Source organism: Macrobrachium rosenbergii, chromosome 11 (genome assembly GCF_040412425.1).
Source record: "Macrobrachium rosenbergii isolate ZJJX-2024 chromosome 11, ASM4041242v1, whole genome shotgun sequence".
In the NCBI taxonomy this organism is placed as follows: Eukaryota; Metazoa; Arthropoda; class Malacostraca; order Decapoda; family Palaemonidae; genus Macrobrachium; species Macrobrachium rosenbergii.
Window position 1 is genome coordinate 23,699,635 of NC_089751.1, and position 17,883 is coordinate 23,717,517.

Genomic DNA, 17,883 nt, shown 5'->3' on the forward strand with positions numbered 1-17,883 from the left:
CTTCGTCTTGTTTTGAAAGCATGCCGTTTGTGGCTGCCAGCTGCCGTCTATTTTGATCCTGTTGAGATTTCGTTAAGAGCTTCATCCCATACAATTTTTTTGTTTGAGTCACATACACTTTTTTGAGAGTAAATGCACGTATCTCGATTGATTACGTCATGTTTTGTAGGAATGTGTTGCTCTGATCACGTATTGTTCTGACGTCGTCTGATTGTTTCATTTCTAACTGGAACCCTAAAGTTTGCTCATTCTGATTTCAGAGACCATTAGAGTTGGCTCTCTCTCTCTCTCTCTCTCTCTCTCTCTCTCTCTTCAAAAGAGAAATTTTAATGTAAAATATTTTTGTGGTCACTGGTGTTAATCTTAGCTGAATGTAGGAAAAGTGTATTTGGTAATGGCGCCTGACAAAAAAATGTGTTTTGTGAATATAAAGTATTTCAAGTGATTTTGCAAAGGTTTTCACAAGCTTGTATAAGGTATTGTTATGCTTTCTTCTCTTTCGTTTTATTCTTGTTTGGGCACTAATGTGATGATGAATTCTTTTTGTTATGTTTCTTGGTCTGGTAAAACTAAGGTATACTTACTTACTTTTACCACTTTCTGTTATGCTTTTATTCGTTGCCCATGTAAAGAAGTTTATTATTTCCTTTAGTTGCTTTATCATTTCTGGCTTGTTGTTGTAGTAGTGTTTTGAGTCTCAGGAGGCTTTAGAAAGACACAGCGCAGCTTTCTTACTTCATTAACACTTAGTAAAATATATACAGTAATTATTTGCAAGTTAAGTGAATCGATGTATGAGTCGAAGTGTGAGTCAGTGTGAGCCCTACAACCTCACTCTCTAAGGCTCTTTCTCTCTGCTTCTATCTCAGCTATTTTCTGCTTTTCTTCCTTCCCTTTTGAAGGATTTTCAAAATGGAATACCCCTCCTAAAATAGGCGGGCAACAGCTTCTGTCCAGCCCCCTGGTAGACCTCTAATTGGCTGAAGTTATCTAAGGACTTCCTGTGGGTGTAATAAGATAAATTAACCCCTCCTTAGTAGGTGGGACTAATTGTAAGGTTTTTTATTTTTCCTTTTTTTATGTTCTTCTTTGTTATATGTTTGCGTAGATTTTAGTCTTTCTCTTCTTACCTTGGTTTCTTTTGAGGTGTCCTTCAGATCGCTTCGCGGATGATGTGCTATCTTTGTATATTTATTCCTTTTAAATATTGATATCTCTCAGAAAGGCGTATAGAGACGAGATCGGTAATTTTTTCACTTTAATTAGTACTTAGTATTATAAAGATCAGTACAAAATTAACAAGTTACAATGATAGAAACGAATCACTCTTGAATCAGTCTATATGGGGAACACGGAAGCGATTGGGAGAAGTACTCTCCCTTGAAGGACACAGTTCTGACTCTGGTCTCCTCATCGGTCTCTAACTCGTCGAACCCTCAGAAAACTTGCTATCTGCAATCTCCACCTCCTTCTAGCCTTATTGGAAGGATTAATCAGCAAGGCCTCCCCTTCAAGTAGCTGATTGGAAGGACTGTAGTGGGTGTGATTCAAATCTTTCCTTAGAGGACTTGATAGGAGGTGATCTTAGGAGGGTGTATGAAAGACCCCTCCCACACATAATTGATTGGAGGTTGAAGAAGTATATCACTTGGGCCAACCCCCAAATTCCTGGAACTTCCACGAAAACACCTTCCGGAGAAGGCGGGGCTATAGAATCAGCTGTTGTAAGCATTTAGACTGTGCTGACTCATGTTTTGCTTGGCTTCAATCACGAGGCCATTATTTCCCATTTTTACGACTGTTTTTATGGCTTAAACACGATATACTGCAATGTAAACATCTCGCGTATTGATAACATGACACAACAGCATTTGGCCGTTATCACTGTGTTCTTTGCCTCTCTCTTTACTCTTATTTCTCTCTCCTTCTCTCTCCTAACTTTTTCTCTTTCTATCTCTCTCTCTCTCTCTCTTTTTTCTATTTAATTTCCCTATCTATTCTACACCACAACATCATTACGTCACCAGAAATCTAAGATTTCCGGCTGGATTTGCACAGTAAGCTTCACAGGTGAGGTTGTTGTGGCATTCTTTAACGATTTCGATGGTGATTAATTTCCGCCAATGCCGTGCCAATGTTTGGCTGCCTATTCGCGACACCTTTGCTTCGATCGTCATTCCTTCAACGATTTCGTAGATTATACTCGCGCCAAGCTGAGCATAACATATCCTGTTTTGCTTTTCTCTCTCTCTCTCTCTCTCTTTACTATTCATCAATCTATCACAGATTCTCTTCTCAGTTCTTTTTCTCTCTGTTATATGTACGTTATTCATATATCATTATATCTTTAGAGTATATTAAGGTGTATTAGGGAAATTTTGCCCAAGTGAAATTATTATTGGTAAATTTTGTGTATATTTTTGTGAGTTCTTGTGTTTGCAATCTCTTGATTTTTCACATTTTATATATTGGTGATTTAACATTTATTTACTCATCATTTTAAATATTTCTGAATAATTTAACATTGCATACGTGATTTAATTTTTGTATGCTAAAATTTTCTTTTCAAATCTTGAGTACTTCTTGATAGTTTAAATTTTGCGTGATTAAACTAATTTCTTGATAAATTAAAGTTTTGTGAATTAGTTTGGTTAATAATTTAACTCAAGAATTAATTAAATTTAGTGTTGTTTTCACGTAATAGTAAATTTTTCAGATTCAAGTAATAGTAAATTTTGAATTTAAAAATAAATTTTTGTATTTAATGTTTTCAAAAAACAGTGTTCCATTGATTGACCACCAGTGAATAGGATTAATTCTGTGCATAAGGCAAAGTGATAAACATGTTTTGTTCCTTTAGTTTCGGTGGAGTGAATTAAGACCAGGGAAACAGTTAAAGTTGTTTGATGGAGTGATGCCCTTTTACTGTAGTAAATTTCTTGTTTAGTTGCTGATACCTCACACTTATTTTAATAAACTTAGTTTGATTTTTCATGTGATTAAAAAAGCTTTTTAAGGGATCACTGTTAACTTTAGAGTACTCGGTCATAGTTTTTTATTGTTATGAGAGTTCAGGTATCTGGCTGAAGTGAGGTAAATTTTTGAATTCTGTGATTAATTGTATCATAACCAGGTACTTGGTATGCATCGTGACAATATATGTGTATATATGTGTATGTATATATATATATATATATATATATATATATATATATATATATATATATATATATATATATATATATATATATATATATATATATATATATATATATATATATATATATATATATATATTTTTATATTTTATATACATTCAGTAAACCCCATATTTGCGTTCTCACGATTCACAGATTCACCTATTTGCGGATTTCTCTATGGAACTTATATACACATTATTTGCAGAAAATTCGCCCATTTGTGGTATTTTTCACTGAGAAATATTCACTAATTACTGTATTTTCTTCTCATTTTCATGACTAAATGCACTTGTTGTGATAAAATTATTAAAATACTCAGGTACCCAGGTAGTACTCGAGTTACGATAATTCGGTTTTTGCGATGGGGTAAGCAATTAATACCAATACGACAATATTTATGAAATATTTTAAATTTTTGTGCGGGTGCAGGCACCAGCGTACAATCAGGCAGCGAAAGAGACCAAATTACAATAGACCAACTGCTTTTCCTCCATCTCTTTAACCCATTTTCTAGGTAAAAAGTACAAGAGAATGATAAAAGTATTGTTAGTAACGTTATACTCTTGTGTAAATACGTACAGCCATAAACAACCGACCGAGAAACTGTTTTGGCGAATCGGATAACAACAGCCGTTTTGCTTGTATTTCAACCATTGTACTGTTATGTTACAAATGACGTTAAGTAGAATAGGACTAATATATTTTTACATTATCCTCTTATTCGCTGTGGATAAAAGATTGGCAAGGAAATATACTATTAAATTTAAGCTGCAAGTTGTAGGTGAAGCTGAGAAAACAATGTTCAAGCTGCTAATGACTGTAAATTATCGTGCATCGGCAACATGGATGAAACTCGACCGTAATTAAAGTTGTAGAGAAAGTATTTTAATCAAAACTACTGGGCATGAAAGAACACATTACTGCTGTTTTTATGCCGATAAACGATAAATACATAAAGCCCATATTATGATGAAATCAAGTAAAAATAGCAAATGGAATCTTTATTTTTTTACACAAAACAAACATGCCCCCAAACGGCCAACTTCATCTATTAACGGCGGGCATTCCCTGTCCAGCGGAGAGCTGTCGGGAGCGGCAGATTCCTGTATCCCGCAGGCATTTTCAGCCAACATCTACCAGCAGTCCATGTTGTGCGAGGAAATCGGCGCCTAGTAAGAGAAACTTGACATCTGCGATGATGAAGGGCCATTCATATTTATGGCCCAGGATGGATATTCTGCGGGCCCGAGGTCTGTAGCAGCAGATGGGGCTTCCATTTGCGGCCACTAGTGTGGCTGTGGCATCGGACGTGCAGCCGCGGTCCTCCCCTGAAGGCGGAAATACCGACCGCGTAGCCCCCATGTCTATCAGCATCCGTCATCCCGATATGGTGTCACAGATGAAGAATCCTACTGGCTGGGATTCTCTTAAGGTTTGTAGCCACTGCTGGTGTGGGTGGCCACCTTCCTAGTTTTTTGTGAAAGAACAGGGGGCTCTGCAATTCTTGGCATCCTTTCCGAACCTCCAATGGAAGTAACACCAGGCTGGATTTGTCCTCGTCTTCTGCTGCTGCGGCAGCGCCTTCTTCCTGTATACTGCATTTGTGTCCCTCTCTTCGGCTTCTTCTGCTACCAGGCTGCAGGCTGCGGTGTTGCAGCGTGCCTGGAGGCCTTGGTGGCCTCGTGGAGTTTGTGTGCAAGGCTCGCCAATTCGTCCATCGAGAGCACGTCTGCTTCCATGATTTGTGCCCTCACCTCCTGCGGAAGGCACCGCAGGAATGTTTCCTGCGACAAGCTGATCTCCCTCCTCTGTACGTCTGAGTCGAAGCCCTGCAGCATCAGGAGATCTCGTAGTTCTTCCCAGGCATCCCTGGGTGATGCATCCCTCAGGGGCTGGTTCATCAGGTTGGGCTCTCTCTGGGACAGGCATGGAGTAGTGTCAATGAGTTTCTTTCGTAGGTCTCCGTACTTGACTCTGCCTAACTGTGAGTCCAACCATGGGGTGATTCTGTTGAAGACCTCCTCCAGCAGCGTTGTCATGGTGACGTCCGCTCTGGTTTCCTCGTCTGTGATTTTAGCTATACGGAAAATAGAGGTATGCCTGCAGGAACCAGGATGTGGTATTTTGCCGCTAGAACGGTGACAGTTTCATTGCCTGGGTTATTGCTGCCTTCGAAGGCAAGAGGGGGATGCAGAGGATCTGTGTGTCCTCAGAACAACTTTCTACCTGTGTCTGACATTTTGACTCCAACCAAAACGCGAAATAATCGCCGTATTTAGTCCATTAATGGTGTTTGGGCTTGTCAGAAGTCAAAACTATACGCTGTGTTGTTCCATTAATGACTTCTGAATACTGTCAAATGAACCGTTCGAGAACACCAAAACGTACATGAAGAAGGTACGCCGTAATTAGTCCATTAGTGGCATGGGTTTTCTCTGAGGAAGGAACTTTCAGAGGTGTAGACTGTGTCCCTGTATAGTTCTGTTAAAGGCTCTCTGAAGGTAAAGCGGCCGTAGTGAGTCCGTTAATGGCGAAGCCAAAACCGCTGTGTTTACCGTCGCTCCTCGGGTCACCAGTTGTGAGGTCAAAGAAGACAGAACTGGGTACTGTTGATTTATTACCTGGGCATAAGGTATACTTAGCAGCGTGCGGACGGAAATGTGGTGCCTGACCCCCAGTCTCCGTGACCCGCACGCTGAGTGACAGCAATTTGTGTTTGCTAACAGCCAATCAAATAACAATAACAAGAAACATAATGTACTGTACATACAGTGATAAAATATATATTGGCGAAAAGGCCAGTAAATTCTACATACAAATATATACATGAGATTCTTGTTGCATTGATAGATGCAATACATGATCGTAATTGATGGGTAAAGAAGACTTCTTTACAGGAGGTATTGAACCCTTTCTCAATATAAATGTAAGACACTTGTTTTCTGTCACTAAAGATCTAACATGTGACCAGTCGTACGGTACGTGTTGCATATTCAACATTACAATAACATTAAAAACAACTGCATTATAACATTTTTTATTGTCCGTCCATATATTTAAGTCCTCACAGATATAGGCTGGTAACAACATGTCAATTCGTTCCAGAAGCATGCCAAATTCCTGTATAAAAAAGCTCAGTGTCTTCATATGGCAACATCCTTATAGTAAAATGCAAGTGTATATATACAGTTTATTATTATTATTATTATTATTATTATTATTATTATTATTATTATTATTATTATTATTATTATGTAGTTTAAGCAATGTAAGCAAGATGTAACTGAAAGGATGTGATGTTGGGAATTCCAATGCGTTTCTCGTAGGTATTTCAGTTCTCTTGGTCCGTTTTTATTTCAGAATTCAAATGTTCCTGTAAAATGTATAAAATCGTATTTATTCAGTGAAGCTACGGAAAAGATAACCTAAAGAAAGTTTACCATGAGGATAAGATTTTTATGAGGGAGAATACTGCAAATTATTGACGGATAATCCACGTAGTGAACAGGTTCTTTCCATGCAAGGTAACTGATATTGAGTTAAGATAACCCATAAACATGTGGACAACATGAAAACCTTGTTGCGTAAATTGTATAAGCTGTGTACGGTTACCTGGTAAGGGCCTAGGGAATTAAGCAGCTCAGTATGAAGACTATATGTACTTTTCGGATCTAAATAATCTTGCCTTTTACATCTCTTGGTGCTTTACTGTGGCTCCAGTGACAACTGATATTCACGTTTTACGGGGGCGGGGCGTTGTTGTTGTTAGTGCCAACAGCTTAGGTTCTTTGCAGCATCCTTTCGGGCGCTGGCTGCAACCTCTTGCATTCCTTTTACTGTACCTCCGTTCGGATTATCGTTGTTCCATCGCACATTCCACCCTCCTAACAATTTCATAGTTCAACTGCGAGATTTTCTTCCTATTACACCTTTCAAACCTTCTTTACTCTCGATTTCCACTTCAGCCAGAATGACGTCATTGGTCCCAGCGCTTGGCCTTTTGCATAATTCCTATGTTCCAATTCATTTTAACAGTGCTTTTAATCAAATTGATCAAGATGTAAAATGTGAAATTCCACAATCTGGGGAAAAAATTTAGTTTCGCCAAGGAGTCCTTAAAACAGTTCTTGCTCTTTAAAGTGAGGAACGATTTATTTGATACTCGTTCTGCCTTGAAAAGGTGCTGGGGTAAAATTTTGGTGTAATGTGCGGATCCTATTGGGTTTCTATTATGAACTGTACTGATCCAGGAATGTGGATGATAAAATGCCATTACACGATGCGAAACAAAGACGGTGGACGGGAAACGCCTTCTGCTTTAAATAAGTTGCTAATGTCCAAGGATTAAGAATCGTCATTCATGTAAGAGTCCATCTGTAAACATGAGTAGTGCACGTAAACCCAGATCTTAGATTTTCCAAATTTCACGATGGTACGTCGTATATGTTCATATGATGTATAAGTATTGTAAGAATGCAGGTTTATTTGAAATAAGTTTAATAAGACTTGTCATATAAATAAAAGGGATTGTATTTAGGTTATTCCATTAAGTCGGCAACTTATAGTAGGCTACCCTTTCTAAGTTCGATAGGTTTACAATGGCATAGCCTAAATTTCCTGTGAGAAATGTTATAATAGGCTGTCAAACCCAAGAACAATGTTTTTTCCCACCGATTATCATGAGTTTCATGAATATTTAGATACTGTTATTGGTGCAAACCACAGATTCTTGTCATTCTCTTGCTAGCCTTCTATGTGCGGAACCCACCGTTGATAGGAGCTGGCGGAAAATGAACAATTTCCACCCACAGGCTATAAATGGTCGAAAATGTATAAGGTAAACGGGGCTTTGAAATTTTTAGTTGAGTACGAGAGAAAAAGAAAACATGATAGGGCTAGCCCATGTTTTGGTAGAACTAAGCAAGAGCTCTGCATTCGGTATTTGTTAATTGATTTTTCCTATAGTATTTTGGTTGCTTATTAAGAATTTACAGTTATTTATTTTTCGGTTGACTGTAATTAACCTCAAGTTGTACACTGGCCATCCTGGAGTGCTGTTGCACATGCGCAGTGTTGTAGGGGAGCATTTGGTAAAAAGTGGAGTTTCCTTCACTTGGAGGTTCGGGGCCAGAGCCCCCTTCTAAATAACACGACCTGCGGTAAAAGTTCGCTTCCAGTCTGAACTCCAATTCCACATGAGGGCTAGTACTAAACAGTGATTCATCTACACTGTTTTGCCGTGTTTGTTACTAGCCTCGGGTAGTCAAATGTATTTTGCCGTGTTTAGTTCTAGCCCCTAGGGGGTCAATGTCCCTTCAAATGTCCTAAAGTGCATTTCGCAAAATTGGAACTTAGAAAAAATCCTCAATCATTTACATGTATTTTATTTTTTAGTGATAAATATTAGTTTGTAAGAATTATGTATAAAGAATATTTTTTCCATTTTTTATGAAGATCGAAAGATATAATAAAAAGTCGAGTAGGGACGTTCGGACCGGAAACAAACATTATCACGGCCTGCTAGGTTAGGTTAGTATAGTTCCTTTTGTAATAGGTGTCCTTATCTAATCCCTTCTTGAACATATGGCTTCCTGATGACTTGGGCATGCGCGGAACCATTCCATAACAACAGTGGTAAAACTATACTTTAGTTGCATGGCCTGATTCCCGCCAGTCACCGACAGAGACAGCTTACAGCCTTTTTGGGGGGGTCCAAGGGGCAAACCATCCCCCCTCCCAGCCAGGTCAGGTTTTGTCGCCGTAAGTTAGGTTAGGTAGGTAAGATCTGCTCGGTCCTGGTCGTTTCGGCCATAAGTCTCTTGGGCCGTAACATCCAAAACAATGTAAGACGTTATGTTTATGGTATTTACCATTATTATTTCATGTTTTACTACATCTCCAAGGGGCTGGTACTAAACACGGCGCCCATTTTGCACGTAAACGTGCTTACGGCCTAAATGACTTACGGCCGAAACGACACGAATGCGATCTGCTTAGGTCAGGATCTAGCATTATAGGAAAGGTTATGCCTATATATGTATGAGGAACCTGTCCCTGTTGATGGCTGGCTGGAATCAGGTCGTGCAGCTAAAGTAAAGTTTTACTCTATCAACATGGTGGTCTTGTCTTTCTCCCAAAATCTCTAAAACCCCGCGTTCCCAAAGGGTCCTCAACCATGTTGAGTAATTATGTGGTTAATAATAATTGACCGACAATAAACACCACCACCACCTTTGTCAGCAACACGAAAAGTGTAGAAAAAATCAGTTTCCAAGGTAATAGCCTGTGCTAAGCTTTTGCTTAGAAATACCCATGTTTTAATGACAGCTATTTATGTTAAAACTAATTAACATTCATACACTGTTGTTTGACAAATAAAGGAAATGGCTCACTGAGGGAAGCACATTTGGGGGATGAGGTTGGTAGCAAGTGATATATGATATATACAGGATTACATTCTTACAGCCTAACCCAATTTAGGTGCCTCATCTGGTAAAACTGAAGACTACTACTGAACTCCTCTGGTTTGGTAAATATCAGTTTACGTGCACAGTTGGCGCCGTCTTTAGTACCAACTAATGGGGATGAATGTAAAAGCATAAACAAAAGACAGCAAATATAAACAAATAACATAAAGGCAATAAATATTCCCAGCTGGCAACTGGCACGAACTAGGCTGCTGTAGGAGTCTTTGGTTTTACCTCTCATCCTACCTGACTGATGTGGTAGCTACCCTAGGGCACTTCATATTGAATTAGCTACCCTAGGGTACTTCATATTGAATTAGCTACCCTAGGGCACTTCCTATTGAATTGCAGTATTAGGATGCAACACCCCTGCCCTCAGGTGACCACAATTCAGAAGCAATACCTAACCTAAGGGGGCCAGGGCCCTACCTAGCTGAGGAGGTTTGCTCTTCATGGACCCTCCTAACCTAACCAATAGGGCTGGGTTCCTAGCTATCTGAGAGGGGAGGTACATCTTCATGGGCCTCTACCTAACCTAGGTTACCAAGTCCTTGATTAGGCAAGGAGGGAGTATTTGTCTCCAATTCCACCTAACCTATGAGGCTGGGTCCTTAGCTAGTTGGCAGGGCTTCACCCCCATATATTAATTTAGGGCACTCGGTTGTGGCTTAATTTAACCTATGGCATTAGGTCCTTCATAGCATATGTCTAAAAACTTCAGTAAATCTTAATTACTCTCAGATCTTGAATAAGGCAGCCGGTATTAAATCTTAATTACTTTCAGATCTTGAATAAGGCAGCCAGCTTCTGCAAAACTAGGTCTAACATACTTATTTGCTATCAAATTGAATGTGGAAACGTTCAGAATATTGACACAGGAAAATCATATTTCTAGCCTCAGGATACAGTTGTAATTTACTGTAATAAAAGTACTGAATGAATTATAAACCATACCTTATTAGACTCAAAACTTTCAGAAGTAGGCTGTCATGCTGATGTTTAAATATATCCATGTTATTTAACTTTCTTTGTATTTTCCCCCAGCCAAAAACTTTTACTTTCCATTATATCCCCCCCCCCATAATTGTAGGAAGTAAGAGCTTCAAGTATCATGAAATTACTCATTTGTTACAAAAATAAATGTAAGAAACTTTCAAAAACACTAAATAAAAAGAAAAATTGCAAAGGCCAAGAGTCATATGTCTACACCAAGGGAACCATGACCACAAAATGAAGCTGGTTTTTCAAGCAGTGCCTGAATTTCAAAGTACCATTTAATTGGTGAAAGTTAAAGCAAAAGAACCAATCAGTTTTCACCATTATTCACATGTTTCTTAGTAAACAAAAAAAAAACTTCAGATATTGGGAGTTCAATTTCTGCGACCTACAAAACATAAAAACATTAAAAAAAAATCCAAATAGGTAACAACTTTTGTCAGTAAATTTGCAATATTTTTTTGCATGATTTTCATATCAACCACATTAAGGAGACTTAAGAAGAGAATATAAACTCTGATATTGAGTTGTGCCATTAAAGTAAAATACTGTAGTACAGGTACTTAATAATGAAATATTCTAACTGAAATAGATGTCAAATTCATAAAAGTCTCACCTGTTTCAAAATCAATTATGGTACTTCTTAAACCACATAGTCCGTCCCACTAGAGTAATGACCATTTTCAAAACCAGCACATCACCTAATGATGCATTATTAATTAAATACAGTTTTATTGTAACTCCTGTATAAATAAACTATTATCAGTACATGTAGATGCCAATAATTTTAATGAATAAATATAATTAGTTGTGACATATTTAAGAAAATCCTAAAAATATCACCAAATTATTATAAGGATATTGGGTAAACATTCTGTTCCCATGTAAATGAAGCACCACCTGCTTATAAAGCATGAAAAAGCAGCATTTCGTAGTCGAGACAAGCATCTGAGAAACCACTCTTCGTTGGTTGCTGTTCCTGTAGTAATTACTAAATAGATTGACTAAGGTCAGTACATTAAATAAAACGGGGCTTCAGCTCATTAGCTTTGGTATACTGAGCTGGAATGTAGGCGCTGAAAAATGTCAATTTACCCAAAAAAATGAAAATGCTATCCTTTTCCATGTACAGTATAGTACTCTGTGATTATGTGTCCCTTAAATAAATGTGAAATGTGGCCTTTATTTACTTGAATTAAAAAATACAGTTTAGGAAAATCAACAGAAGTTCTGTTCAATTTCTTCAATGTTTGGATTTTTACAAAAAATTTCTACACAGTATGAAAACTTACAGCATGGATGCACAAAAATCAGATTTTTGAGACATTGCTTACAAGGCCTTTTGCAACCCCCTTGACTTTGTGGGCCCAATTGACAGGAGGTTTGGAGAATACACCACAGTCAGGACAATATTATTTAGCTTTCTACTGCTGTCTTATGAAATGGCATTTAGTTAGCATCCATTTTCCATCAGAGTGGTGATTGTTTGTGGCATTTGTGTGTTGGGAATATACAGCCTTCAAGTAATCCTCTTATCAGTTAGCTAGGTTATAGTCTTGAAGTAGTCCTCTTATCTATTAGCCTAACCAACAATAAAAGCATAGGCAAGGATACTGTATTGAAAATTCCTTGGTAGGGTATAGTTTTTTTTTTTTTTTTTTTTACACTACTTAATAATGATGCCTAGGCTAGATAGAGTGCTGTATCTAAAATTTCCTAGTAGAGTATGCGGAAGTATATTTTTGACTACTCAACACTGAATCTGAGCCTAAGTAGAGTTGTATGGAAAATTGCCTAGTAAGCCACAACTACTCGATCAGAAGCCTAGGCTAGGATGCTGTATCTAAATTTCCCTGTTAGGCTATTACTATTTAACAAAGAAGCCTAACGTATCTTAACAACCCTAGTAGACTTCAATTTCCCTGTTAGGCTATTACTATTTAACAAAGAAGCCTAACATATCTTAACAACCCTAGTAGACTTTATGATTTTCTTTTCATTTACTAAACAAAGAAGCTTAGGCCAGGATGCTGTATCTAAAATTCCATATTATGTTACTACTACTCAGAAAGGAAGCCTAGGCTATGATGCCTTATCTAAAATTCCAAAGTAAGCTACAGCAAATCAGCAATGAAGCCTAGGCTTGGATACCGTATCAAAAATTCCCTAGTAGGGTACAGTTAAAAAAAAAATCCTTAATTGGCTAAAATTACTCTATAAAGATGGCTAGGCCAGGATGCTGTATCCAAGATTCTCTAGTAAGCTACAATAGGTCAACAAGGATCTGTAGGTTAGGGCACTCTAAAATATTCTAATAAGCTAGTTTTTTTTATCCAAAAACTCTTTATTAGGTTAAAGTTAGTCAACAAAGATCTTTAGGCTAGGATGCTATACCTAGAATTCCATAGTAAATTGAGACTTCTCAACAAAAAATCCTAGGCTAGGATGTTGTATCAGATTCCTTGGTAAACTACATTAACTCAACTAAGACGCCTAGGCTAGGATACTATATCTAAAATTTCCTAGTAGGCTACAGTTTTGCCCTTTTTTGTATTCCCGGTAGATTACAACTACTCATCAAGAAGCCAAGGCTTGGTACTGTATCAAAAAATCCCTTATGGAATAATTTTTGTTTTTAATTTCCTAAGAGGCTAAAACTAGTTAGTGAAGATGACTAGGCTAGGATGCAATATCAAAAATTCCATAGTAAGCCTACTACAACTCAACAAAGAACCCTAGGCTAGGATTCTGTAACTAAATTTTATTTTTTTTTTTTCCTTCCTGAAATTCCTTAGTAGGTAACTGCTCAACAAAGAAGCTATGACTATTTAAGAAAGAAGCCCAATGTATCTTAACCCTAGCAGACTTCAGGATTTTTTATTTTTTATTTTTTTTTCTAACTAAACGATTCTTAGGCTAGGATACTGTATCTAAAATTCCCTATTAAGCTACGGCTACTCAAAAAGAAGGCCTATGCTAAGATGCTGTATCTAAAATTCCAAAGCAAGCTACAGTAACTCAACAACAAAGTCTAAGCTTGTATACTGTATCTAAAATTTCCTATTAGGGTACAGTAAAAAAAAAAATTTGTAATTGACTAAAATTACTCAATAAAGATAGCTAGGCTAGAAGCTCAATAATGATCTGTATCTAAAATATCCTAATTAGCTAAGTTTTTTTTTTTTTTTTTTTACCCTTAAATGACGAGCCTCTATTTACAAAAGTGTCTGTTGCATGCCGGTGGCGTTCGGGAGTTAGTGCCGAAGTGGAATTTTTTTTTTTTTTTTTTTTTTTTTTTAATCACAGCACGCTTAGTTTTTAAGATTAAGAGTTCATTTTTGGCTCCTTTTTTTCTCATTGCTTGAAAATTAGTATGCAACCATCAGAAATTAAAAAAAATATCATTATCATATATAAATATTGGAATATATGACAGCGCAAAAAAAAAAATTTCATGTATAATTGTATACAAATCGCGCTGTGAGCAAAACTGTTAAAGCTAACGAGTTATTTTTCTTTCGTTGTATTGTACACTAAATTGCGATGATTTTGTTATATAACCAATTGTAGAACGATCAAAGTAACACAGAAAATATTATCACAAAATGATGCATGAATTCGTAACGCACGGACGTAAAAACAAGTTTTTCTCTAAAATTCACCATAAATCGAAATATTGTGCTAGAGACTTCCCGTTTGTTGCAAAATGAAGGTAATTGGTTGAATATTACTAGACTGTAAGTGTTTTAGCTTACAATTTCAGTTTTCGACCATTTCGGTCAAGTTAAAGTTGACCGAAGGTCGAATTTTTTCTATTTATCGTGATTTATATGAAAATATTTCAAAACTGATAAAAGCTACAACCATGAGTTATTTTTTGTTGTATTCTACATGATATATATTGCGCACATTTTCATGTATAACACTTTATGTAAGGCCTAATATAAAACGGTGCAAAAATTGCGACAAGGTGACCAAAGAAATTCTGAGATTTTCAGCAGAGTGACCGTGCGCAGAGATAAGGAAAAAGTTTTTTTCAAAAATTCACCATAAATCAAAATATTGTGCTAGAGACTTGCAATTTGTTGAAAAATGAAGGTAAATGATTGAATGTTGCCAGAATGCAAGAGTTTTAGCTTACAATTGCGTTTTTCGACCATTTCGGTCGAGTCAAAGCTGACCGAAGGTTGAAATTTTGGCACTTATCGTGATTGATATGAAAATATTTCAAAACTGATAAAAGCTACAACCATGAGTTATTTTTTGTTGTATTCTACATGAAATTGCGCAATTTTCATATATAAGACTTTATGTAACGGCTAATATAAAACGGTGCAAACATTACGACAAAGTGACGAAAGAATTTCTGAGATTTTCAACCAAGTTACCGCGCGGACGTAAGGAAATTTTTTTTTTTTTTTTTCCAAAAATTCACCATAAATCAAAATATTGTGCTAGAGACTTGCAATTTGTTGCAAAATGAAGGTAAATGATTGAATATTACGAGAATGTAAGAGTTTTAGCTTACAATTGCGTTTTTCGACCATTTCGGTCGAGTCAAAGTTGACCGAAGGTTGAAATCTTGGCACTTACTGTGATTTATATGAAAATATTTCAAAACTGATAAAAGCTATAACCATGAGTTTTTTTTGCTGTATTTTACATGAAATTGCACACATTTTCATATATAAAACTTTGTGTAACGGCTAATATAAAACGGTGCAAACATTACGACAAAGTGACGAAGGAATTTCTGGGATTTTCAGCCGAGTTACCGCGTGAGGATGTAAGGAAAAAGTTTTTTTCAAAAATTCACCATAAATCGAAATATTGTGCTAGAGACTTCCCGTCTGTTGCAAAATGAAGGTAATTGATTGAATAGTACTAGACTGTAAGTGTTTTAGCTTACAATTGCAGTTTTCAACCATTTCGGTTGAGTTAAAGTTGACCAAAGGTCGAATTTTTTCTATTTATCGTAATTTATATGAAAATATTTCAAAACTGATAAAAGCTACAACCATGAGTTATTTTTTGTTGCATTCTACATGATATTGCACACATTTTCATGTATAACACTTTATGTAAGGCCTAATATAAAACGGTGCAAAAATTGCGACAAGGTGACTAAAGAAATTCTGAGATTTTCAGCAGTTACCACACGCGGAGTAAGGAAAAAGTTTTTTCAAAAATTCACCGTAAATCGAAATATTGTGCTGAGACTTCCCGTTTGTTGAAAAATGAAGGTAAATGATTGAATGTTGCCAAAATGTAAGAGTTTTAGCTTACAATTGCGTTTTTCGACCATTTCGGTCAAGTCAAAACTGACCGAAGGTTGAAATTTTGGCACTTATCGTGATTGATATGAAAATATTTCAAAACTGATAAAAGCTACAACCATGAGTTATTTTTGTTGTATTCTACATGAAATTGCGCACATTTTCATATATAAGACTTTATGTAATGGCTAATATAAAATGGTGCAAACATTACGACAATGTGACGAAAGAATTTCTGAGATTTTCGGCCGAGTTACCAGGCGGACGTAAGGATTTTTTTTTTTCCCCCCAAAAAAATTCACCATAAATCGAAATATTGTGCTAGAGACTTGCAATTTGTTGCAAAATGAAGGTAAATGATTGAATATTACTAGAATAAGAGTTTTAGCTTACAATTGCGTTTTTCAACCATTTCGGTCGAGTCAAAGCTGACCAAAGTTTGTAATTTTGCCACTTTTTGTGATTGATATGAAAATATTTCAAAACTGATAAAAGCTACAACCATGAGTTATTTTTTGTTGTATTCTACATGAAATTGCACAATTTTCATATATAAGACTTTATGTAACGGCTAATATAAAACGGTGCAAATATTACGACAAAGTGACGAAGGAATTTCTGAGATTTTCGGCCGAGTTACCACGCGGACGTAAGGATTTTTTTTTTTTTTTTTTTTTTTTTTTTTTTTCCTCGAAAAATTCACCATAAATCGAAATATTGTGCTAGAGACTTGCAATTTGTTGCAAAATGAAGATAAATGATTGAATATTACTAGAATGTAAGAGTTTTAGCTTACAATTGCGTTTTTCGACCATTTCGGTCGAGTCAAAGTTGACCAAAGGTTGAAATCTTGGCACTTACCGTGATTCATATGAAAATATTTCAAAACTGATAAAAGCTATAACCATGGTTTTTTTTTGTTGTATTTTACATGAAATTGCACACATTTTCATATATAAAACTTTATGTAACGGCTAATATAAAATGGTGCAAACATTATGACAAAGTGACGAAAGAATTTCTGGGATTTTCAGCCGAGTTATCGCCGCGAGGACGTAAGGAAAAAGTTTTTTCAAAAATTCACCATAAATTGAAATATTGTGCTAGAGACTTCCTGTTTGTTGCAAAATGAAGGTAATTGATTGAATATTTCTAGACTGTAAGTGTTGTAGCTTACAATTGCAGTTTCCAACCATTTCGGTTGAGTTGAAGTTGACCGAAGGTCAAATTTTTTCTATTTATCGTGATTTATATGAAAATATTTCAAAACTGATAAAAGCTACAACGTGAGTTATTTTTTGTTGTATTCTACATGATATTGCGCACATTTTCATGTATAACACTTTATGTAAGGCCTAATATAAAACGGTGCAAAAATTGCGACAATGTGACTAAAGAAATTCTGAGATTTTCAGCAGAGTTACCGCGCGCGGAGGTAAGGAAAAGGTTTTTTCAAAAATTCACCATAAATCGAAATATTGTGCTAGAGACTTCCCGTTTGTTGAAAAATGAAGGTAAATGATTGAATGTTGCCAGAATGTAAGAGTTTTAGCTTACAATTGCGTTTTTCGACCATTTCGGTCGAGTCAAAGCTGACCGAAGTTTGAAATTTTGGCACTTATCGTGATTAATATGAAAATATTTCAAAACTGATAAAAGCTACAACCATGAGTTATGTTTTGTTGTATTCTACATGAAATTGCACACATTTTCATATATAAGACTTTATGTAACGGCTAATATAAAACGGTGCAAACATTACGACAAAGTGACGAAAGAATTTCTGAGATTTTCGGCAGAGTTACCGCGCGGACGTAAGGAATTTTTTTTTTTTTTTTTCCAAAAAATTCACCATAAATCGAAATATTGTGCTAGAGACTTGCAATTTGTTGCAAAATGAAGATAAATGATTGAATATTACTAGAATGTAAGAGTTTTAGCTTA

The 17,883-nt window shown here is 36.3% G+C and overlaps 1 protein-coding gene across 4 annotated transcripts in view; it reads left to right on the top strand.

Moving 5' to 3' along the window:
* LOC136843235 (uncharacterized) overlaps window positions 1-17,883 on the top strand; it is a 75,041-nt gene that overhangs the window by 20,252 nt on the left and 36,906 nt on the right. The window contains exon 1 of one of the 4 annotated variants that reach the window (XM_067111332.1): window positions 7,365-7,562. The exons of 2 other annotated variants lie outside the window; for them this stretch is intronic. The gene's annotated coding sequence lies outside the window, so the exon portion shown is untranslated. Of the gene's footprint in view, window positions 1-7,364; window positions 7,633-17,883 lie in introns of those variants that run through there. One more of the 4 variants, XM_067111331.1, reaches the window with a different exon arrangement.